Source organism: Diabrotica undecimpunctata, chromosome 5, assembly GCF_040954645.1.
Source record: "Diabrotica undecimpunctata isolate CICGRU chromosome 5, icDiaUnde3, whole genome shotgun sequence".
NCBI classification, from domain to species: Eukaryota; Metazoa; Arthropoda; class Insecta; order Coleoptera; family Chrysomelidae; genus Diabrotica; species Diabrotica undecimpunctata.
In genome coordinates this window covers 86807209-86819455 of record NC_092807.1, presented here as the reverse complement: position 1 = coordinate 86819455, position 12247 = coordinate 86807209, and the positions used below count along the sequence as shown (strand labels likewise).

General features: G+C 32.0%; 1 protein-coding gene across 2 annotated transcripts in view; it reads left to right on the top strand.

Moving 5' to 3' along the window:
• The window catches only part of LOC140441434 (5-hydroxytryptamine receptor-like), a 2088213-nt gene that overhangs the window by 596010 nt on the left and 1479956 nt on the right, over positions 1-12247 (top strand). For both annotated transcript variants that reach the window (XM_072532163.1, XM_072532164.1), the window contains one exon: positions 2030-2062. The gene's annotated coding sequence lies outside the window, so the exon portion shown is untranslated. The remainder of the gene's footprint in view (positions 1-2029; positions 2063-12247) is intronic.

Below are 12247 nucleotides of genomic sequence, written 5' to 3'. Positions count from 1 at the left end.
CACAATCATACAAAACAAAACAAAGTATCATGAAACAATTAGCTAGTTGCAAGCATAAACTAGGATAAAAGCTTTTTGCTGTTCACGTATTTTTCGAGTAAAATTAGAAGTCGTGGTATTACAAATTGCGCTAATTTAAGTAAACGATAGTAACGAAAAGCTTAACGATTTGGTTAGCTAAGCTTAAATGAAAATAGTTAAAATATCCAAAGGAGATTTTCATTTAAGATAATGACAATGGAAGCTTTTAAACGTTCTTTTTTGGTGTTAGTAGAGTATTGCAATAATTGGTTTTTCTAATATAAACGTTAATATAATCTAATATAATTTAATCTAATGTAATCTAATAATAATTAGTCTAATCGAATATATTATTTGTCTTACAGCAATTATTCATCTTAGATTAATTGTGTTATTTATTTACTCTTCTTCTTTTTTTGCGTGTGTCGACTCGTTACCAAATATTGGCTACCATCATGGATATTCTTACTTTATTGACAGCAGCGAGAGAAATATCTTTATTTGCTTAAAACCATGTCCTCAGCTTCTTTGAATAAGAGATTCTTTTTCTCTCTAGGTTATTGTTCTAGAGATTATTGTTTGTATTATTATTATCGTTAATACGTACCAGATCCAGATCCAGATATTTAAGCTTACGATTTTGATTTATTTAAATAATTTTTGTATCTTTATGTAGTCTTCTTTAAACAAAACCTACACTTGGTATTGCGGGAAAATTCACTATTAAACTAGATGTGTGCAATTCATTGTAATATGTCTCTATGCAGTAAATCGTAAACGTATAAATGAGATCTGCGTTAGTTAGGTCTCAGAAGTAGATTAGCCTGGTCAGGAAACATTTATGTACACACAAACTAGATAAATAAGATCAGTTTGAACTAAAATATTTATTTTAAATTATGAGAAATTAAAACAACACGTATTCATAAGATATCCTTTACAATAAATGAATTAAGTCCTTCTACTATTTTCTTTGGGACTTCTCTTTTGTTTTTTAATTCATATGATAAAGCAAGGTATTAAAAAGTGTGCTCCACAGTGATTGGGGGCCTGAAATGGTAAAACCTTTTTAAGAGCAATGTATATACAAGAATTGAAGCTTAGTTTGCAACATGAGTATCAATCGGAGAATTATGACTTTACAAGACCAGTAAATTTATACTAAAGTAATAAAACGAAACATTAGATTAAACTGCAATATGTTTTGTCAAACGGTTTTTAAACTGTCCGTAACTTAAGTCCGTATAGACCTTCATTTTTTAGTTTTACATACTGTTGCCGAAACATATGTGTTTTAAAAACAATATTGGGTAACTATAACTAAAAATATCACTTTATGCTAATTTCGCTTGTAGTGTTTGTAATTTACCTTGTTCCTCTAAAATGATTATTTGTTTTAAAGGTTATTAATATGTAAAATTAGCCAAAAACTTACTTTTTTGTACATATTGTATATAACATTTCGAGTGGTCATTTCGTTAAATTTGTCTATATCAACACGCTTTGAACATTGTCTTTTTTGCTTTGGGCTTCTTAATGGTTCACCAGCATTGGCATTTGTTGAAATTTTATTTACAAGGGAAAGGCTTATATCTAACGCCGCTGCTACTCTCTAAAAATAAGAACTTCTTTATAACCTCACTTTTTACTCAAAATGAAATACGATTTTTTAAAAATGTAAAATTAAATAACACAACATTTTATATCACTATTTACAAATAAGTAAGAGGTACAGATAATTACTTACCGCTCTTACTGCTTCAAACGGAAGTAATATAGATTGATGGTCACGTTCTGTCTCAAAATAGGTAATTAAAGAAATGACCATTGTCTGGGCACAACTTCCTAAAGCTTTAGGCATTTTTGAAAATTTATAAAGGTTTACTATTTCTCAAAAGTATCATACAGATTTCGCTGCATGATGAAACATTAAAAGTTACTATAATTACATCATTTTATTCTTGTCGTAAAAGAACTTTATATTCTAAAATAGATATTTTTGTTTAAGGTGGAGAAATGAAGATACCTTTTTTAACAGAAGGTAGGTTAACTAACAACTATACATATGTGTTACCCTCTATTTAATCTCTATGAATATATTGATGGCCTGCTTATCGATTTATATGTATATCTAATTAAAATCCAATCTTTTACCAAAATTGGGTGAGCCGGTTTGTTTTATTAGTATATGCTTATTTATTTATTCTCTCTTAGTATTACTGTTTACCTTGGTATTTCTATTTTTTTGTAACTCGCGTATATGTATTATTCTTCACTTAAAAAACGATCGAAATAAAAAAGTCTACCACGGTATAGCTAAATTAATACAGAAAAAGTGGACACTTAAAACAAATAGTTACCAATACATAAATAATGAGACATTATCAACATTTAAATTTAAGGTTATACCATAAGAATTATTGGCATTTATTTTCCCAAAGGAAGGTAACAAGGAAGAAAAAATAGATCGATCTTTACAAATCACGTTACAAAAATGTAGTTAGCAAATGTAATAACATGTAACATTTCGTTACCGAGCATAAATTAAAAATTACTAATACAATTTCTAGACATAAAGGTATACGTAAATACACAGTACTTGAAGATAGAATTCGATAATAAACTTTATACTAGTAATTAAAAAATTACAAAGACAAGTAGAAAATACTCATGTCTACCGCGGCGGTAACATTATAATACGACCACTACCTGCTAACCCTATGACAATTCAAATACTGAGTGGATGGAAGAAAAAAAAAAAATAAGTATTTAAAGGTTATACCTTTATTTGTTACCAGAAGAGAGTATAAGAGATCATTACCGAAGAAGCTTAAATCAATGTTTGGAACGTCAAGCAGAAAATAATAATAATAAAACAATAAAATCGACAACATAAAATAGAATTAATATAAAGAAATACGAATATCATAATAGCAAACGCACAAGCATCCATAAGAAAAAAATAATACTGAAAGTGAAATTTATTTTCAAGGAAGATAAACTTACCCTGAAATAATGATAAACTAAATGAACAGAGGAGAAAAAAAATATACTGCCTACTTAAAACAATTTAATGCCTTTATTTTTTTAATGAATAACAATTGGTGTAAAGTCATCGGAATCTGTAGTATAACCAATTGTGTAGAAGTGTACTTAGAAGAACAAACCAAAATACCATAATTTACCACATAATATTGTAAGAATTTATAAAGAAAATTAGAGCATCAAACAATAGAACAGCAACAGAAGAAAACCAAATAAACACGAAACTCCTAAAGTATGGAGGCATATTGTTACAATAAAGACTGCTACATCTTATAAATCAATGCTGGTTAGGATCCAGCATACTTAAAATGTGCCAAATGATACCAAAGTTATTAATTAAGATATTACTGTTTAAAAATTGCGAATGTAGTAAGTGCAAAAACTAACCGAAATTAGCCTATTAAATGTAATATGTAAATAATCCTAAGAAACTACTAATATTAAATTAAAAATATTAGAAAAGCCAATATATCCAAACAATAGGGTTTTCAAAAAGGATGGTTGTACGCAAAGGCCAATAAAAGTAGATGATAAAAAGCGGACAGTTCACCAAGACTTAACGACGGCCACGTTGCTTAAGTCAGAAGCTTCATTGGGGGTATGTAAAGATATAGATGATAGAGAAATAACAGATCAAAGACAGATAGATAAACGATAACAAATAATTGAGTAACAGTTTGACAAAAAAAAAAAAATTAGAAACACTGAATACAGCTAAACTCAAGGTTAAATAAACTAAACATTAGATTGGCATTTCCTTAAAGATGAAATAACACTTCAGAAAATATATCACTGGCTGTAGAATACACAGTAGATCCATAATCTAATTTTGATCTGCTTAATGTTCTGTTAAACATTAAAAGTGTTTGGCGATCCGCACCCCATTCTTAATTGGCCTGAGTTTATAGAAGATTTAATCGCTTGTGCCAAGATAAGATCAAATTTGTTATATGAAGTTTCCAGCTTCGAGTTTCTTCGAATGTCATGCCCAAGAATTTTATTGACGTTACACGTTTTAGGTTCTCATCACATAGTCTTAGGTTGGGGGTGTTTGTGATATTTTTCTTAGAAAACAGGAAGAAACGAGTTTTTTCAGTGGAAAAACAGAAACCTGTTTTTTGTGACCAGAGTTTTAAGTGTTGTATTAAGTTCTGTGTGTGACAAAATATATTTTGTATATTTTTACTTTTGCAAAAAACCAAGATCATCCGCGTAGACGCGTGCTTTTATAGGCCATTTTAGATTTTTGAGAATATCATTGATTGCCACTATAAAGAGCGTAGGACTTATAACCGAGCCTTAAGGAATGCCATTTTCTGGATACATTATATCTGATGTTGTGTTGTTTGCCCTAACTCTGAAAGCTCTATTTAGAAGAAAGTTTTTAATAAAGAAGAAACAGTGACCTTGGATGTTCCAACTATGTAATTTTTTTATTATATAATCGTGCCAAGCTTTATCGAAAGCTCTTGATATGTCAAAAAAAACAGCTAGACATTTATGTCTTAGTGCGAGTGCTTCAGAAATGCCACTTTCTAAATCTATGATACTATCTATGGTTGACCTTTGCTCTCTAAAACCACTTTGTTCTGGAATAATTAAATCTTGTCTCTCCAGTTGCCATCTTAGTCTATTATTAATAATTTTTTCTAGTAACTTACACATGGCGCATGTTAAAGATATCGGTCGGTATGACTCGGAACTTGTTTTAATACTATTAGGTTTTTGTATAGGGATAACAGTGGATTCATGCCATTTTTCAGGAAATTTGTGCTGTAGCCAAATAATATTAAACAGATTTAGAAGTTGTTTGTGAGCGCTATCTGGAAGGTGTTTGATAATAATACTAGGAATATCGTCCGGGCCATCGCTAGTTTCTTTGAGATTTGATAATGCTTCTGTATACTCTAATTGAGAAATGGGTAAATTTAACGGTTCATTTGTGTTAGGTATACTGCTCATTTTCTTATTTTCTTCTTGCTGTTTGTAATTAATAAAAGATTTTTTATAATTAGTATTACTGGATCGGTTTTTGTATGTGTTAGCAAGGATTTTGACAATCTCAGTATCACTAGTAAGTGCCTTTCCATTTATTTCGAGGCTTTTAATATTCTGATTGCTAGTTAATCCGGATATTCTTCGGACTTTGTTCCATACTTCAGTCATGAGAGTGTTTGCATTTAATGTTGATACATATTGAGTCCATGACTGGCGTTTGGCATTTCTAATTGTCTTTTTGGCTATAGCACGTTGTTGTCTGTATTCAATTTTATTCTCAGCAGTTTTGTAGCGCTTGGATTGTTTAAAAGCTCTTTTGCTAGATTCAACTGCTGTTTTGATTCGTGATTCCACCATGGGACAGGGTTGCGTTGTTTTATGCATGTGGTCTTTCCTATTGCTTTTTCTGCTGCTTTTGTGATAATGGTAACAAGGTTCTTTAGTGTCTCTTCCATACTTGGGGTACTTTTAAATGTGGTCATACTGCTTTCGATTAAATTCAAAAAAAGATTCCAGTTAGGCTTTTTAAATTCCATTTTGGAGTAAATGTCTGTCCACCTTGGTTTTTGTTATTATGAATAAAAAGTGGATAGTGATCACTGTTGTATAAAAAGTCTAGCCTATCCCAGGTGAGCTGTGGGGTCAGACCTAGTTTGCATATCGTATGATCTATACATGAAAATTCACCGTTCTGTATATTGAATCTAGTGGGCCTGCCGTCGTTTAAGACTGAAAGGTTGGATTGTTCAAATATCTCGTCTAGCAATCTTCTCCTAGTATTTATAGTAGAAGAGACCCATAAAAAGTTGTGGGCATTAAAATCGCCCAAAATAAGTCTGGGTTGGGGAATTTGTTGTAACAGTTCAGTTAATGCTTCTGAGTCGAAGGTAGGTATAAGTTACAAACGTAGATATTTGGACTTGAGTTAAGTTTAATGCAAATTGCTTCTAGATTAGTTTAAAGAGAAATTACAGTGGTTTCAATTGACTTTTTTACAAAGATAGCTACTCCGCCGCTGGCTTTTTTTTGGCTAGTTCGATTTTTGCAGTAACTTTTTAATTGTTTTAAAGCTTGTATTTTTTCATTTTTGAAATTAGTTTCCTGGAGATAAATTATGTTTGGATTGTATCTACCCAGAATTATTTGCAGGATCGGAAGGTTATTGTAAAAACCGTTAATGTTCCATTGCAAAATTGAACAGAAGCCCGTGTATAATAAATAAAAACTGAAACTTGGGATTGTTACAGAAGTTTATGACTCGATCCCTGAGATAACTCACTTTCAGTCTCTAATGTCTCACTATCCAAGTAGGTCATCTGTAAATGTATCAGTAAGTTCTTTCTTATTTTTGTACATCTAGATTTAATGGATTTTTGTTTGAAGTAAGGGTATATTGCTGTTAGCATTTTCACTAAAGCTTCTAAATCGTTAGTGTAGTTTTTTATGACGCTGACTGGATCCTGTGCACCATAAACATTTTCAAATAGATCGACAATTTGACTAAAATCAAGAATAAATGGAGGGTTTTGCTCTGAGATGAATGCCTTTACCGGTTCCATGAGTATGTGAGTTGGTGTCTTTTCCTTGTTTTTTTTGGTTTGTTGGATGGAGCATCATTTGGTTTAACAAACGGGTCTAGACTTGGGTTTTATGAATCAGCATCTTGCGCTGGAGGAGGTGTGATTATTTCTTCCAAACTGCGTTTTGAGCTATTTTGTGTAGACTGGGTTGTATCTATATTGATGATTGGTTGTACGGTTGGAGTTTTTAAGGGGTTAGTTGGAAACATTTGAGTAGGTATGTATTGCGAAAATGTTTGGGAGTGAGGAGTTTGGTTATAATTTTCAGAAACTGATTCTTGGATTGTTTTGCATTTTGCTGAAGTATGGCCTTGCCTTTTACATAAAAAACACAAGAAGTCTTGTGACAAAAAAATCCTATAGTTGGTGTTGTCATAATTAATTAATATGGATTCAGGTATTGAGGAAAGTGGTGGTGTGATAAAAATTTGTCGTCTAAAACTATAAACGTGGCTGAATTCCGGCAAACCGGCACTAATCTTGAGAAATGACATGGGAGACATGGTTTTAAGGCCCAATTTTTTAATTTCTTGAGTTAGTAAAGCATGCGGAATGGTGGGACAAACGTTTGACAGAATTAGTCTTTCTGCTGGAGTGACGAGTTTGCGTGCTTGGACTCGTTGATTATTAATTTCGATAAACCCTCCATAATTATTCATAAAATGTTCAACAATGTTTTTGTTTGCAAGGTATATACATACTCTGTTGTTAGAAAGCCATGAGGAAAATAGAATATTTTTGGGCTCGATCAACATTCCTAGTGGAATCAGGTAATCTTGAAGTTTTAGGTTTTCAATGGCTGGGAATATAATAGCTTGATCTTTGGTAGGGAATTGTTGTTCAATCACAGCAGATAAATAAGTTTTAGTATTGTTTTCCTTTTGGGAGCTTCTGTAGTCAGAAATCCCGTCAGTTGGATTTAACATCTTTTCTTTATAATTTAAAATTAATTTAGACCTGAAATACGCGCCTGTTTTACAACAGGCAATTTTATCATGTTGTTATAGATAACGAGTAAACTTGTTTGGAGTTTTTATATAAAATCGACTTATGAAAAGTACAAGAAATTCCTGTGAAATGACTCTGTTTTATATAATTTTAATAAAGAGTACTTACAGGATGGAAGAGAACACACTCTTATGCACTTATAATGATAAATAAAAAAAATTTAATCTATAACTACTATATAAATAACTGTTTTTGTTTGGAGCTGACAAATTCGCACTAATTAGTATACCTGTCAGGACCGAACTCCCATTAGTAGGAAGTGTTTTGCTCCTGCAGTAGATAATTTGACAAAAATGGTCTGAGAATATGTGTGTCGGCATTAAAAGTGATTGTCGGTAAAACGTCGGTGATAAAAATTGTCTCCAGTATAACTCTGTGCAAGAAAAAAGGATCTCTTAATATTACAATTAATTAAAAAAGCAGAGGATGATCAACTTATTACATAGTATGTGAGTTCTTGATCAAAACTAACTACATTAATTTCTAAATGCATCCATGATAGGAGACTTAAAAACTGACTGAGCGAAGAAAAGTTTAATTATTTCATTTTATAAGTTCGGGCCAAGCTAATTGAAAGAAGGGGTATTTCGGTTCCCACGAGAATATCCCATCACGTTTACTTTAATCATGGCCAATACTGATAGAAAATTTTAAGAGTGATTATGTAAGTTAGTTTTGAAGTGGACTAGATTAAGAGAGAACCGTGCAAGTGTTCATGGGAACTTTGTATATTCTAACCGAGACATAATTTATTATAGGGGTCGCTGAAAATAATATATTTGAAGACGAAGTCAGGGTCATAAAAATTGTATACTTAATATTTTGGTACAGACAGACTAAAATTTTAAATTTAAGAAAAATTGACATGTCGCATGCTTCACTAACAATGATTTTATTATAAAAAAAAAGACAAAAAAATTAAAAAAATTTAGGTACTATAAATAAAATACGAGTTTGTTAGTACCAAGTTGTGTGTGTGTGTGTGTGTTTGGTGAGTTGGCTTGGAAACTAGTCCTTTAGCCACAGAATTGTAATGTAAGATATTAGATTTTAAATAGTGTAACCAACTTTAAATAAAAAGTTACATATTAGTTCGTATACTTCTCTACTATCTAAGGAGAGTAAATGGGTGATGTTTATGGGAGTCTGAATTTTAAGTTCTGATAGTTTTGAATACAGCTGATCTGTTTCATACCTATGTTTATCGCACTTAAAAAGAATATGGTTGATGTCACATTGTGATATATTATCGCATGAGCACACCCCAGAAGGGATAATATTTAACTTAGCCAAGTGAGCTGGGAATGCACCGTGATTAGTTTTCAGTCGTGTAATTGTGGCTGTTAACTTCTTTGGCATTGCATATTTGAAAATATAGTCAACATCTTGTGGCAAGGTAGGGTGGATAGTATAATATTGATTATTTGAATTCGTTGCTATGTTTTTCCATTTTTCTTTCCAATTTATAAAAATTTTGTTATAATAATGTTGTTGTAAGTCCTCCAATGTAAATATGCGAATATAGAGTCCAACATGGGTCGCATCTTTAGCAAGCTGGTCAACCAGTTCATTTCCCTCGATACCAATGTGACTTTTAACCCAAATAACTGTAATATCTTTACTATATGTTTTATTTTTAATAGCACAAAGAATATTATTTCTTTTATGTTGAGTCATATCTGAGTTTAATCCTTTAATGACCGATAATGAATCTGATAATATTACTGCTTTATTTAAATTGTGTGAATCTAGCCAATCTAATGCTTTTTCGATAGCTACCGCTTCAGCAGTATATATTGAACAATGTGATGGAAGTTTAATTTTCAAAGATTCGCTTTTATGTGGAATGTAAACAGCGCAACCTGTGGCACCATCCTCTTTTTTGGAACCATCGGTATACATTATTACGTGATCATTATAGTCACTCAATATGGATCTAAGTAAGACAAAGTTTATTTGTGGGGATTCTGTGTACTTTGGTATAATGACTTTTGGTTTATTTAATGTTACCTGAAAATTAGCTTTATATATTGGTAATCTTTTTTCTTTGCCATAGATATTAGGATACTCATTAGTTTCTAAGAAAGCATCAGCAAGTGGAGGAGAATTTTTTATGCGCCAGTATTTATTTGAGAGGTTTTCAATAGATAACTCATACAGTTGACTAAGTAGATTATTATTATTTAATCTTAGCTTCAGGATATGTTTAATTGCCATAATTTCTCGACGATTTTGAAGAGGTATTTCATTACTTTCAGCAAGTAGTACAGGGCAAGGAGTAGACTTCATGGTGCCCAAGCATATTCTTAGACATTTAAACTGAATGCGGTCTACAGTTAATAAGTTTGTGTTACTGGCGGCACCATACAGAATGCAACCATAGTCTACAATAGATCGCACGTAGGCTCTGTAAAACATCAATGCAACTTTAGGGTCAGCGCCCCATCTTCGATTAGTAACACATTTAAGAATATTAATACCTTTTTCACACCTACTTTTTATATATTCCACATGTTTTGACCATAAGAGTTTGGGATCAAGAAGAATGCCAAGATATTTGTATTCTTTGACAATAGGTATATCATATCCAGACAACTTTATTTTGTCAGGCGTACGAATCCTATGTCTAGTGAATATCATTGTGGCTGATTTGTCAGGGGAAATGGTCAGTCCATGATTTTTTACCCAGTTATTAACGTTTTGCATGATGGATTCCAGAGCCTCCAGGCAGTCAGTATACGAGTTACGCTCTGTATAGATGCATATGTCATCAGCGTATTGGATGCAATTGATTGTGTTGTCAAAAATGCCATGAATACTTGCTGAAAATATGTTGAACAATAACGGACTTAAAACTGATCCTTGTGGAAGACCTGTATGAGCAATTCTAGGACCGTGTAGTTGGTTTAAATGATCTTTAATATATATAACACGATTATTATAAAGATGAACAATATTAGTCGCTATATTTTGAGGTAATCCTATATCATATAGTTTTTTGTGTAAAATGGATAAATTAACAGAATCATATGCCCCTTTTAGGTCTAAAAACAAACAAGCAAGATAATTGTTTCTGGAAAACGTTATTTGAATGTCGGTAACTAAATGTGATATTGCATCCAGTGTACCAACACTAGCCCTAAATCCATATTGTGTACTTGGAAGGATACTATAATGTTCTACAAGCCATTCTAATCGAGACTTAATAAGTCTTTCAAATGTCTTGCATATGCAAGACATTAATGATATCGGTCTGTAAGAAGAGGAGAGTGTTTTATCTTTATTAGGTTTAAGAATTAAACAAATAACTATTTCTTTCATATGATCCACATATCTTCCATTGAAAAGCCAATCGTTGAAAATTGTTAGTAAACTTTGTTTAGCTATAAGAGGTAATTCATATATTATGTTATAAGTAATTTGATCGCGCCCCGGAGCCGAGGACTTTGAAGACTTAAGTGCAGCCTCAAATTCTATCACATCAAAACTTTCCTGGAAAATATTGTATTTACTAGTTTTATTGTTATCCTGAATAGGAAGGTCAACATATGGCGGAGCAAATTTGTCGAGCAACTCTTCTATTAGTTCATTTGGCAGGGGATATCGTCTTGTACGGTAATTTTTATTCACTAGTTTATTAACAAAATTCCAAATTTTACTGATGGGAGTATTTTTGTTTAAAGTATTTACAAAGTTAATCCACGAACTTTTTTGTTTGTTTGTAAAGAGGAGTTTACTTTTGGCTTGAATTTGTTTGTATTTAATATAGTTTTCAAAATTTGATGCTTCAATGTATCTTTTGTATGCAACTTTTCGTGAAATGATCATATTTTTGCATTCATAATCCCACCAGACTGGAATTCGAGATTTTGGCTGAAAGGAATTTTTGATATTCATAGAAAATGAGGCAGCATCGTCAATTGTCTTTAACAGGAAGTCAAAACGTTCCGCTGAAGTGATATTATCGGTTATATTTTCGGATAATGTTTTTTCTATATGGCCTTTAAAGATATTCCAGTTTGCTGAAGACTCTTTCCATTTGGATGAAGGAATTATTGTACATGGGTGATAGTCCAAGTCGATGGTGATTACTATAGGTAAGTGAGTTGAACCCAGAGTATCTGAAACAGGATCCCATGTGGTATATCCAATTAGATTTGGTGTAACAAGGGATAGATCCACCATTGATGGAAGTTCATTAGGTCTTGTTACTTTGGTCGGTCTACAGTCGTTTAGCAGAACTAAATTACTGTTATCAAGCGCGTCTACTATACACTTGCCCTGAGCGGAATCCTTCAAGGAACCCCACCTACTGTGGTGTCCATTGAAGTCCCCACCAATGACAACCCTACCACTAAATTGAGTTAAAAGCTTTTCCCAATCTCTATTATTGACTATCACTTTGGGTGGTTTATAAATACAAACGATTACCAATTTAATTTGTTCTATAAAAACTGCACACGTTTCAATACCTTTATTAAAGTTTTTCGTTACATTAATTTCAGTAAAACAAAGGTTATTTGATATGAGGATGGCTACACCACCGTAACCATCAGGTCTATCGCTTCTGATAACGTTGTAACCTGTTAAACCAA